Genomic DNA, 13,188 nt, shown 5'->3' with positions numbered 1-13,188 from the left:
GTTCGAGTCTCGGTCCGGCACACAGTTATAATCTGCCAGGAAGTTTCATATCAGCGCACACTCCGCTGCAGAGTGAAAAACTCATTCTGGATTTGGTTTAAGAATAATGAAAGAACAGACCTGGAGACAACGGTTACAGACAGTCTATACAGGTTGTCTATACCTAAATTCCCTAATTTCAATTTACTCCCAACACAAAATTAAATGAAATAAATTTATATCCTTCTCAAAAATATGTTGTATGTCAAGTTAAGCTTTGAAAAATTATGACATAAAATCAAAACGCTTCCATGTGAGGTTCTGCGGTGACGTGAAGAATGTCTGTGTCCAGTTTCCATCCAGGTCCACTGCAATATGTCCGGAGGAATGGTGCCGATGACTTCCACAACCGAGTTCATAGGTCTTGAAGGTCTTGCACTGCGGTGGCGAACACTCTGTCCCTCATGTAGCCCCAGAGAAAAAAAATCCAGTGGTGTGATGTCAGGAGAACGTGGAGGCCAATTCACGGGTCAATCATCCGGTCGATGAGGTCAAGCGTTTCACGTGCAAATCCATATCGCCGTTACCTATCATCGGTGTTTATGGTCTGCAGAATCATGTACCTTGCACGAGTACAGTCGAAAACGCTTTTTGAGGACCATGTGAATAGTTGCACGTGACATGTGAAGTTCCTGTGCAGCCTAACGAATTGATTTGCGTGGACTGCGTTGGAACGCTTGGCGGACATTCTCAGCACGTTCTTCAGATAAACGCCGACCACCTGCATGCCGCTTCAGAATGCTGCCAGTGCCTAGAAATTGACTGTGCCATGCTTTTATCCTCTTGGCATCTGGTGCTAGTTACCTGTAAACAGATCTAAACTGCCTTTGCACCATAACAATGGATTTAACCTCTACATACCAAAGCACAATATGGCCTTATGCTGATGACGCCATTTTCGCTCGGACGGACAACAATGAAACAATGAAGACGCGCCAAACATTGACAAAAGTTAGACAGCAACTTGAGGTCCTTCTGCACCCTATGGACAAGTCCCACCTGAACAAAGAACAATTTCTTACTCTAAAAAAAAAAAAAAAAAAAAAAAAAGACATCCCATCCGACCGCCTTGTCATCCCCAGAGGAGGATGCGGATAGGAGGGGCGTGGGGTCAGCACACCGGTCTCCTGGTCGTTGTGATGGTATTCTTGACCGAAGCCGCTACTATTCGGTCGAGTAGCTCCTCAATTGGAATCACGAGGCTGAGTGCACCCCGAAAAATGGCAACAGCGCATGGCGGCTGGATAGTCACCCATCCAAGTGCCGGCCACACCCAACAGCGCTTAACTTCGGTGATCTCACGGGAACCGGTGTATCCACTGCCGCAACGCCGTTGCCTTTCTTCTTTTTAAACCGCCTCAACAATAGAATATTTCGGTGTAGACACCATGTATAAAGATAACCAAGAGGACTCCTCCAGTAGGAGCCACGTGGAACTGGAATGTTGACTGCCAGCATACCTCCACACAGCCATCTGTTAAGAATAGCTGGCGTACTATTCATAATGACTAGTCAGTCGAAGCTAGTATAGCCATTAAACAATTTATGTAAGCATAAAATTCATACCTTGTTCCAAATTCTGAAAGTAGCAGGGCCAAATATAGAAAGGGAAAGGCAATCTAAAACTTTCACAGAAACCAGACTACAGCTGTGTCGAAGGACATGAATGAGAAGCAGTACTTGAGAAGGGAGTGAGACACGATTGCAGCCTATCCTCGATGCTACAGTAATCTGTACATTTAGCAATCAGTAAGGGAAACCAAGGAGAAATTTGGAAAGGGAATCGAAGTTTAGGGACAAGAAATAAAAAGAAGTTTGCCGAACATATTTTGATTCTTTCAGATATGACAAAAGCTTCTGAAGAACAATTGAACTGAACGGATAGCGTAGAAGAGGTTATGTGGTGAACATCAACAAAAGTAAAACAATGGTACTGGAATGTAGTTGAAGTGAATCTGGCAATGCGGAGGATATTAGGATAGGGAATGAGACACTAACAGTAGTACACGAGCTGCGCTGTTTGGTCAGCAAAGTAACTGAGAATCCCAGAAGTGAAAGGGATATAAAGTGCCAACCTGCAACTTCAAGAAAAGCTTTTCTAAAAAGGGAATGAATTTGAGGTGCGGTAGTTAAGATGAGATGAAGAGACATGAACAGGATAGACTAACATTCCGAGCTACGTTAAACCGGTTATGAACTGAAGTTCATGTCAACAAGAGATACTTTGCAGACTTTGCAGTATCGCACTCCACGTAAGGAATCATATCGCTAGGAAACTATCGACAAATTGCAGTGACTTTGTAGCGGACTAAGTCAGAAGTTAGAGCAGTTTATCTTTCACTGTTGGACCAAGACCACGGATACTGGAATACACGGTAGGGGTTAGGTTTACGTGCAGGCGGGCTGTGAGCTTTGACGTCACCGTGAGCACTCTCCCCACGGTGCACTGCATTGTAGCTTACAGACACCTGGCGCACACATGTTTAACTCATATGCAGGTATGAATGTAATCGAGATTTTCCATGTTTTAGTGTATTGTTCTTCTTCTTCTTCTTCTTCTTCTTATTATTATTATGAAGGTTTGTAGTAATCAAACTATTTTTTTCCGTGATCGGTGAAATGCTAGTGTAAAACCTCTGTAGGACGTCAAAATCTTCACTATCTCTGAGGTCACGGTTATTTTTCTGTGGGAAGAGTCTCACACAGGCTTAAACCACATAGACCTGTAGTACGGAAAAAACCCCTACAACATCATTTTCAACTCTCTTAACTGTATTAACAGATTTTCTGTTCTGGGGAGTTACGTTACAACTCTTTTCACTTTTTCAGTTTTTGTCTTTGTCCACTCTCAGTTCACTCACTACCTTTGCATGTTTTTCTTCTTGTTGATAGCTTTCATTCTGTGTCCTTATGAAACATATTATTGCAAAGTCCTCCATTTCTGCATCCTTCTCATTTATTATATCCTTTAACCTTACAAACACTTTTGGGCTATGATCAATGAAATTGCCGTGGAAATATATTCTCTTTACATTTTCAAAGTGAATTCCACAAAACTTTCAGTTGGCTTCCTCAAAAATTCTCTTGAAACTGTTTCAAGCCAGTTCTTCCCTGAAACATTTACAGGATCACTTAGTTTACTGTAGAAATGTGGTAACTGGGGATGTTTATGTTTATATGTAACATATCCTACAATGATGTCTAAGAGCGCAACATTTTCCTTCAAATCAGGAGCATTTTCCTCTTCGCATTCGGTGCAATTCTCAAAAAATTCTCCCACCTCTGAAACAGTCTCTTCAAGTTCCTTGTTATTGCATTCACCGTCTCGTTGATGATATGTCTTGCTTCTCAGACGGTGACGGTTCTACAGTTGTATGCCGAGTTTCCGCCAATCTACGAGCATTAACATTTAAAGTATCAAATTATTTATTCTTGCACGTACTTCATGATAGGATGTCGCTCGCTTTCACAACAGTGGTTGTTTTCACAGTTAACGTTTTGTCTAGTAATAATTTCTTCATTAGTTCATAGTATGTTTACCTGTCAAATTTCTTATTCTTCTTTACAGTAGCTTCTTATCTGGCCCGAAAACTTCTCTCATTATTAGGCTCATTACTTTGCACTAATTCGTAGATTGAGAGTTGGAACAGCATCAGTCTTCAGCTTGCGTTTCGAAGGACTGTTCAACAGTTCACTTTTCAAATCCCTTTCATAATCTGAATCAGTAGAATGTATTCAACAGACACGAGCATTTTCTACTGAAAACGAATTTGCCCATTTACAGGCATTCATCTATTTTCGTTTCGTCTAGTACCCGTGGCCGAGACCTTATCAAGGTGTAAAGTGCATGGCGGAGAGTACATCACAACAATACTATCGATTTTCCTTCCTATTCTATTTGCGTACAAAGTGAGGGAAAAAATTACTCTCAATATGCTTCATTAAGTACCCCAGTCTCTCTTATCCTCTTCTCATGATCCATATACAATATATTCTATTGTGGCAGCTTAACGGTCGCTCAGTCTTTATCCTATACAGGCTCTCTAAATTTACACAATAGAGTTTCGCAAGAAGTACCTTATCTTTCTTCCCAGGACTCCCATTTAATTTACCCAAATTTTTTCTTACACATGTATGGGCTATATCGACCGGTTTACGACCCTATGCGCTGTCCCCGCCCCACTGATGAGTTTTATTATTTGCTTAGTTCGGCTCTGTTTTAATGTTGACTAAATTCGTCGAGTGAAAGAGGGGACGGCGCAGCTGGTGAAGAAAATGTCGCCTATGGCGATCATTCACCAGTAACTGACGCTGTATGACTGCTTCTCGTAATAACTCTTATGCAGAACTCCTTTTTTACAGTAGTTACAGCGATTTATTTCTGATACCTATGTAAAGTCGGCTCTTGAGGTACCACCTACTGCGTTACCGGGCATTAAATTGCGTCTTCCTACTTTCGCTGTTATGCACAAAGTTCCTCATTATACATTCTTCGTTTTCTTTCCTCCGAAGTCCCACAACCGCCTCGGAGTATCCCGCCGCCGCGACTCTGGACCTCCATGGAGCGACGTCATCAGCCTCACTGTGTTTGCTCCATGGCGGCCCGCTACTTGCCGCGTCAACGAAAGTCCGCGCCGGTTGCTGGCTCGGTGTTTGAATTATCTGCACATATAAAAACCAAATACTTCCACAGTATTTATGCACGTAACTAACAAATCCTAACCCGCGACTCAATTTTATCATTTAATTAGAAGCTGTGCTAGGCCAGGGGCGATAGATGGCGCATGCAACAGACCACTTGTCGTCTGTTATACCACACCTATCAGTGTGCCTCTGAATTAGTTCGATCTCTATTATCAAGCGAACCAAATTAAAGACGTCAAACATTGGATCAATACACTAGAATTGGTGACACAAGCGTCTTCACTGCGATTTCCTTTACAGATGCATTGCATCTTCCAGGAATCCTTCTAATAAATCGAAGTCTTCCATTTGCCTTTCATAAAACTAATTTTTTACGCGATCATCCCATTTCATGCCGTTTCTTAGTATCAAACTTAAATATTCATATGATATGACATGTTCAAGCTGTTTCCCACTAATCTTATTATCTGATACTGTCTAATTCCTTATCTTTGCCACTATTCCTCGATCAAATCATGTATTTGCGAAGATACTTCGTACGATATTATCTTGATTAGCAGTTGATGGTGTGGCACACTGTTGAACGCCTTTTGGAATGCTATGAAGACGGAATATATATGTCACCCTCCTCCATTGTTTGCAAAATATTACGTGTTATAAGCGCAAGCTGTGTTTCACACGAGTCGTTTTCCCTACGTCAGCACCGATTCTTTCAGAGAAGCTCGGTTTTCTCTATGACCATCATAATGTTTGAGCGTAGAACATTCTCTGGGATTCTGCAACAGATTATCTGCGATATTTCACTGATTCCGTGGGGTATCCTATCTTTTACCGTGAACTTGAATGATCTGCACTCTTTTCCGGTCACACCCGACTATTCGCTGTGCGCGATTTTCTCGATTATGTTAGTAAAGAAGCTGTTTATGCAGCGTATTCAGTGCGCACACTAACCAGAGACTAGGGTAGCGCCTTCAACTATTAATCAAAACGTTCTGGTCCAAGGTTCCAAAACAGTCACTGTTAAATTTTGAATCACACGAATGACACCCTTGTAAAAATGAGCGGAGGGGTGGACAGTGGTTTAGGGCACCCTCCTATTCTCGGGGTGGGATACTACCCCGTATAGGCGGAAAAATCAGCAATGATCAAAGGCATGAGGATGCAGTAAGCAACGGAAATCACTACATTAAAGACATAGGACATGAGACCAATAACTGAAAAAGCTTCATGATGATCTGTACGTCTGCAAATGATTCCGGACTAGTCATCCATTCGGATCTCCGGAAGAGGACCACCAAAGGAGGGGTGAATATGACAAAAAGATTGAATAATCAATGAAAAGGTAACGTTCGGAATATCAGAAGTTTGAACGTGGTAGGAAAGCTAGAAAATCTGAAAAGCGAAATGCTAAGGCTCAATCTAGGTATTTTGGGGATCAGTGAAGTGAAATGGTAAGAAAGCAAGGATTTCTGGTCAGAGTAGTACAGGGTAATATGAACAGCAGCAGAAATGTTGTAATGGGAGTTGGATTCGTCAAGAGTGAGAAAGTGTGGCAGATAGTGAGTTACTGCCAACAGTTCAGAGGTAGATTTAGTCTCATCAGAATTGATAGCAAACCAATACCGACAAAAATAGTTCAGGTACGCATTCCGACGTCACAAGCAGAATACGGAGACAGAGAAAGTATATGAAGATACTGAACGCATGAGAAATGAAAATCTGATAATTACGTGGGAATGGAATGTTGAAGCAGGGGAAGGATACGGGAGAACGTGATTTCGATAGCAATAATGACAGGTGAGAAAGTCTAATTAAGTTCTGCTATCAGTTTAATCTAGTAATAGCGAATATACTGTTCAAAAAACAAAGAGGGGGAGGTTGTTGTTGTTGTTGTTGTCTTCAGTCCAAAGACAGGTTTGATGCAGCCCTCCATGCTACTCTGTCCTGTGCAAACTTCTTCATCTCTGAATAACTATTGCAACCTACATTTTTCTGAATCTGCTTTCTGTATTCTTCACTTGGTCTCCCTCTACGATTTTTGCCCCCAAACTTCCCTCCAATACTAAACTGGTGATCCTTTGATGTCTCAGGATGTGTTCAATCAATGGATCCTTCCTTTTGATCAAGTTGTGCCGCAAATTTCTTGTCTCCCCAAATCTATTCAGTACTTCCTCATTAGATACGTGATCGACTCATCTAAACTTCAGTATTCTTCTTTATCACCACATTTCGAAAGCTTCTATCCTTTTTTTTGCCTAAACTGCTTATCGTCCATGTCTCTCTTCCATACATTGCTACACTCCAGAACAATACTTTCAGGAAGTCTTCCTAATACTTAAATCTGTATTCGATGTTAACAAATGTCTCTTTTTCAAAAATGCTTTTCTTGCCATTGCCAGCCTACATCTCATAGCCTCTCTACTTCGCCCATCATCATTTATTTCTCTGCTCAAATAGCAAAACTGATCTACTATTTTAAGTGTCTCGTTTTCTAATCTGATTCCCTTAGCATCACCTTATCGTCCTTATTTTGTTTTTGTTGGTGTTCATCTTACATCCTCCTTTCAAGACACTGTCCATTCCGTTCGACTGCTCTTCCAAGTCCTTTGCTGTCTCTGACAGAATAACAATGTCATCGGCAAACCTCAAAGTTTATATTTCTACACCCTTAGCTTTAATTCCTACTCCAAATTCAATGTACATACTGAATAACATCTGGGATAGGCTAGAGCCCAGTCTCACTCCTTTCTCAACCACTGCTTCCCTTTCATACCTCTCGACTCTTACAACTTCCTTCTGGTTTCTGTACAAGTTGTAAATAGCCTTTCGCTCCCGGTATTTTACTCCTGCTACCTTCAGAATTTCAAAGAGAATATTCCAGTCAACACTGTCAAAAGCTTTCTCTAAGTCTAAAAATGCTATAAATGTAGATTTGCCTCTTCTTAACCCATCTTGTAAGATACGTCGTAGGGTCAGCATTGCCTCACGTATACCTACATTTCTCCGGAATCGAAACTGATCTCCCCCGAGGTTTGCTTCTACCAGATTTTCCATTCTTCTGTATAGAATTCGTGTTAGTATTTTGCAGCCACGACTTATTAAATTGGCAATTCGGTAATTTTCTCACCAGCCAGCAACTGATTCCTTTGGAATTGGAATTACCACATTCATCTTGAAGTCCTTGGGCATGTTGCCTGTCTAATACATCCTGCATATCAAGTGGAAGAGTTTTATCATGTCTGGCTCTCCCAAGGTTATTAGCAGTTCTGAAAGAATATCGCCAACCTTTGTGACCTTGTTTCGACTTAGGTCTTTCAGAGATCTGTCAAATTCTTCTCTCAGTATCATATTTCCCATCTCATCTTCATCTACGTCCACTTCCCTTTCTATAACATAGCCCTCAAGTTCATCCCCCTTATATACAGGGTGAGTCACTAACTATTGCAACCAAGAATAACTCCAAAAGTATGATAGTAGCTGAAAAGTTTGTGGGACAAAAGTTGCATGGGACAACGGGGGCCGTAATATGACGATGGTTTTTTGTTTCTAGGTGGGGTCGCTTCAGAGATATGAAGGTCAACTTTGTTTTTCTAAATGGGATGCTATAGTTTGGTACTTATTTTCTGATAGCGGATATAGAGACGAATCCAATTATGTGTAACAGTAAAGTCTTTGAAGGTCAACGAAAGTCACAAAGGTGGCATGAACATCCATTTACAGAAGGTGTTCGAAGCGATGACTGTTGGTATCAATGCAGTGTTGCAATCTTCTTATCATGTATTGAGTGGTATCCCTTGTCACATCGGCACTTATCGAAGCACATGCTCTGACAATTCTCTCTTGTATATCTTCAAGTGTAGTTGGAACGTCTTTATAAAGAATGTCTTTTGCGAATCCCCAGAAGAAAAAATCCAGAGGCGTCAAGACTGGCGAACGAACCGGTCACGACACATCTCCTTCGCGTCCAATCCAAATATCTGGGAATTGTCTCTGCAACTCATTTCTAGCCATCAGTGAAAAAAGTGCCGGACACCCATCGTGTTGATAACACATTTGTTCCTTGTTCCTAAAGGTATTTCTTCCAATAACAGACCTAATCTTTCTTGCATGAATGTGGTGTACTTCCTACCATTTAGATTTCCTTCGATTAAATAGGGTCCGGAACCCCACACCGTACATTACCCGCCCATGGTTTTTGGTGTGAAACTTGTCGCAGCCAACATGGATTTTCAGTTGCCCAATAATGAATTTTATGTAAATTAACATTTCCATGGTTCGTGAATGTAGCCTCGTCAGTAAATAAAATCAAATTATAGATGTGTCATCCCTCTGAATCTGAAGCTGCGGTGCATACAATCCGTACCAGTAAATTCTTGGTGGAGACTGATATGGTAAGGATGATATTTATGGCGATGCAGAACTCGAACAACATTACTCTGGCTCATGCCAGATTCCCTTGCGATTTGACGCGAACTAACACAAGGATCTCGAACCACAGTGACAAGAGTACCAATTTCCGTTTCCTCATTAGTAACTTTCCTTTGGTGGATACATTCCCGATGCGTTAACGGTCCAGTTGTTCTCAATTTAACTTACACAAATAAATGTACAACGTGTAGGGTGAGTACGTTGATGATATCTTTCAGTGTATAGGCCTCTAGATCTCAATGAATTTCGTTGGCATTCTCCATAAATGAGAAGCATATCGACTTGTCCTTCGAAGGAATACATCATTCACGATCCCTTAATTTCACGATATTCGTCTTAGCGGTCCTATTACTGTTGTATATCGAAATCGTCAAATGGTGTTTACGTGTCAATGGCACGTTAGATGGAAACGCCGTATTCGGCGAATATTTACTATTTCCACGATATACGAGAGAGAATTATCAGAACATGTGGTTCAAATGGCTCTGAGCACTATGGGACTTAACATCTGAGGTCATCAGTCCCCTAGAACTTAGAACTACTTAAACCTAACAAACCTAAGGACATCACACACATCCATGCCCGAGGCAGGATTCGAACCTGCGACCGTAGCAGTCACGCGGTGCCGGACTGAAGCACCTAGAACCGTTCAGCCACAGCGGCCGGCTATCAGAGCATGTGCTTCGATAAGTGCCGAAGTGATAAGGAATACCACTCAGTCCGTGATAAGAAGATTGCAGCACTGACACCAATGGTCATCACTTCGAACACCTTCTGTAAATGGACGTTCATGCCATCTTTTTGATCTTCGTTGACCTTCAAAGACCTTACTGTTACACATCATTGGATTCGTCTCGATAGGCGCTATCAGAAAATAAGTACCAAACTATAGCATCCCTTAAAAAAAAAAAAAAAAAAAAAAAAAAAAAAAAAAAAAAAAACAAGTTGACGTTCATATCTCTGACATGAGCCCACCTAGCAACAAAAAAATCAACGTCACATTATGGCCCCCGTTGTCCCATACAACATTTGCCCCACAAACGTTTCAGCCACTATCATACTTTCGGAATTATTCTGCCGCGCGGAGTGGCCGCGCGGTTTAAGGCACCATGTCACGGACTGCGCGGCCCCTCCCGCCGGAGGTTCGAGTCCTCTCTCGGGCATGGGTGTATGTGATGTTCTTAGCGTAAGTTAGTTTAAGTAGTGTGTAAGACTATGGACCAATGACCTCAGCAGTTTGGTCTTATAGGAATTCACACACATTTGAACATTTGGAGTTATTCTAGGTAGCAATAGTTAGTGACTCACCCTGTAAATCCTCTATGTACTCCATCTACGATTCAGTTTTCCCTTCTTTGCTTAGAACTGATTTTCCATCTGAGCTGTTGATATTCATACAGCTGCTTCTCTTTTCTCCAAAGGCCTCTTTAATTTTCCATTAGGCGGTATCTATCTTTCTCCTAGTGATATGTGCTTCTAAATCGTTACATTTGTCCTCCTGCTTAGCCATTTTCCACTTCCTGTCACTCTTATTTTTAAACGCTTTTATTCCCTTTGACCCGCTTCATTTGCTGCATTTTTAAATTTTCTCATTTCATCACTTAAATTCAATATCTTCTCTGTTATCCAAGGATTTCTACAATGGTTTTTCATTTTACCTCTTTGATCCTCTGCTGTCTTCACTATTTCGTCTCTTAAAGCTACCCATTCGTCTTCTACTGCATTCCTTTCCCCTGTTCTGGTTAATTGTCGCCTAACTCTCCCTATGAAGTACTCTACAATCTCTGGTTCTTTCAGTTTATCCAGGTCTCAGCGCCTTAATTCCTATCTTTTTGCAGTTAGTTCAGTTGTAATAAAGTTCGTAACTAACAGATTGTGGTCAGAGGCCACATGTGCCCCTGGAAATGTCTTATAATTTAAAATCTGGTCCAGAAATACCTGCCTTGCCATTATATAATCAATCTGAAGTCTTCTACGTATAGAGCCTTCTTCCATGATTCGTAAACCAAATGCTCTGTGCAAAATTCTACCAGGCGACTTCCTCTTTCATTTCTTTCCCCCAATCCATATTCACTTACTATTTTTCCTTCTCTTCCTTTTCCTGCTATCGAATTCCAGTACCCCATCACAACTGAATTTTCATCTACATTAACTGTCTGAATGATTTAATCTCTTCATGAATTTCTTCAGTTTCTTCATCATCTGCAGAGCTAGTTGGCACGTAAACTTGTACTACTGTACTAGGTGTTGGCTTCATGTCTATCTTGGTTGCGATAATTCGTTCACTATGCTGTTCAAAGTAAATTACCCGTATTCCTACTTTCTTATTCATTATTAAACCTACTCCTGCATTGCCTCTATTTGACTTTGTTATTTTAACTCTGTATTCACCTGACAAAAGTTTTATTCCTCCTGCCACCGAACTTCTCTAATTTCCACTATATCCAACTTCTGCCTATCCATTTCCCTTATTAAATTTTTTAATCTACCATCCCGATTAAGGTATCTAACATTCCACACTCAGTTCTATAGAATGCCAGTTTTGTTTCTCCTGATAACGACAACCTCTTAAGTAGTCCTCACCCGGGGATCCAAATGGGGCACTATTTTACCTCCAGAATATTTTCCCAAGAAGAATCCATCATCACTTAACCATATAGTACAGCTGAATGCCCTCGTGAAAAATTACGGCTCTAGTTTCCCCTTGCTTTCAGTCGTTCGAAGTACCAGCACAGCAAGAGGACGTATAAGTGGTAAAATCCAAGAGACACAGGAAGATTCCAGCTGAATTACATTATTGGCAAAAGGAGATTCCGAAATCAGGTATGAGACTGTAAGGCGTACACAGGTGAAGTTGTAGATTCAGATCACTATTTGGAAACGATGAAGAGTAAATGGAAGCTTAAGAGAATAGTCCGGAAGAAACTCTGTGAAAAAAGTGGGTTATTTGAAGTATTATGGAATGATAGAGTGCTTATAAAGTTCCTTAGTCTGTAGATATTGTGATAAATACTACTGCAATATCCAGTTCAGTTGAAGAGGAGTTTAAATCTCTAAAAATGGCAATCGCAGAATTTGCACTGACAAACATACATAAAAGGAAGGTAACAGAGGAGATACGTTGATTAACAGAAGAAATACTTCAGTTGATCGACGAAAGAAGGAAATACAAAAATGTTCAGGAAAGTACCGGAATACAGCATTATAACTCACTTAGGAATGAAATAAACAGGAAGTGTAGGAAAGCCGAGACCAAACGGCTGTTGGAAAAATGCTAACAAAACCAAAATAACGTTTTTAAAATTAAAAGTAAACGCGTCAACAATAAGACCGGAAAAGAAATTTCACTGTTGAACGCAGAGAAGGGAGCGAGTAAGCTGCAAAAGTACATTGAAGGCCTCTATGAAGAGGAGGAACTGTCTCTTGGCTTGATAGAAGAGGAAATGGGAATCAATATGGAAGTCTTAATGGATCCATTTCTAGACTCAGTGTTTAATCGAGCTTTGGGAGACCTGAGATCAAATTCCTTAGGAATACCTAAGATCATTGAGGGATATGTCAACCAAACGACTATTCAAGATGATTTCTAGAATCTTGCGAAACACCATGATAAATTCGAAAAATTATCTTACAGAAAATCCCGAAACGGTAGAACTATGCTACAATTACATTAACAGCTCATGCATCCTTGTTGCTGACAAGAACGATATATAAAAGAATCGGAAAAAATAGACTGTTAAGTGATCTATTTGGCTGATAAAGTAACTGGGGAGCAGTTATGACCTTGCACTTGATTATGGAAGTAGGACTTAAGAAAAATCAAGACGCGTTCATAGCTTTTGTTGACCTAAAAAAAGCGGTGACGATGAAAAATGACGCAAGATGTTCGAAAGTATCTGGAAAATGAGTGTCAGCTGTAGCGAAAGACGATAAGATGGAAAGAAATGGAAGACCAAGAACGAAGTGTTTGGATTAGAAATAGTGTAAGACAGGGATGTAGTCTTTCGCTCATACTGTTTAACCTACACATCGAAGAAGCAATGACGAAAATAAATTGAAGATACAGGATTGAGGTTT

The sequence above is a fragment of the Schistocerca serialis genome, chromosome 1 (assembly GCF_023864345.2).
Source record: "Schistocerca serialis cubense isolate TAMUIC-IGC-003099 chromosome 1, iqSchSeri2.2, whole genome shotgun sequence".
NCBI lineage: Eukaryota > Metazoa > Arthropoda > Insecta > Orthoptera > Acrididae > Schistocerca > Schistocerca serialis.
Note: the sequence above shows the minus strand (reverse complement) of the source record.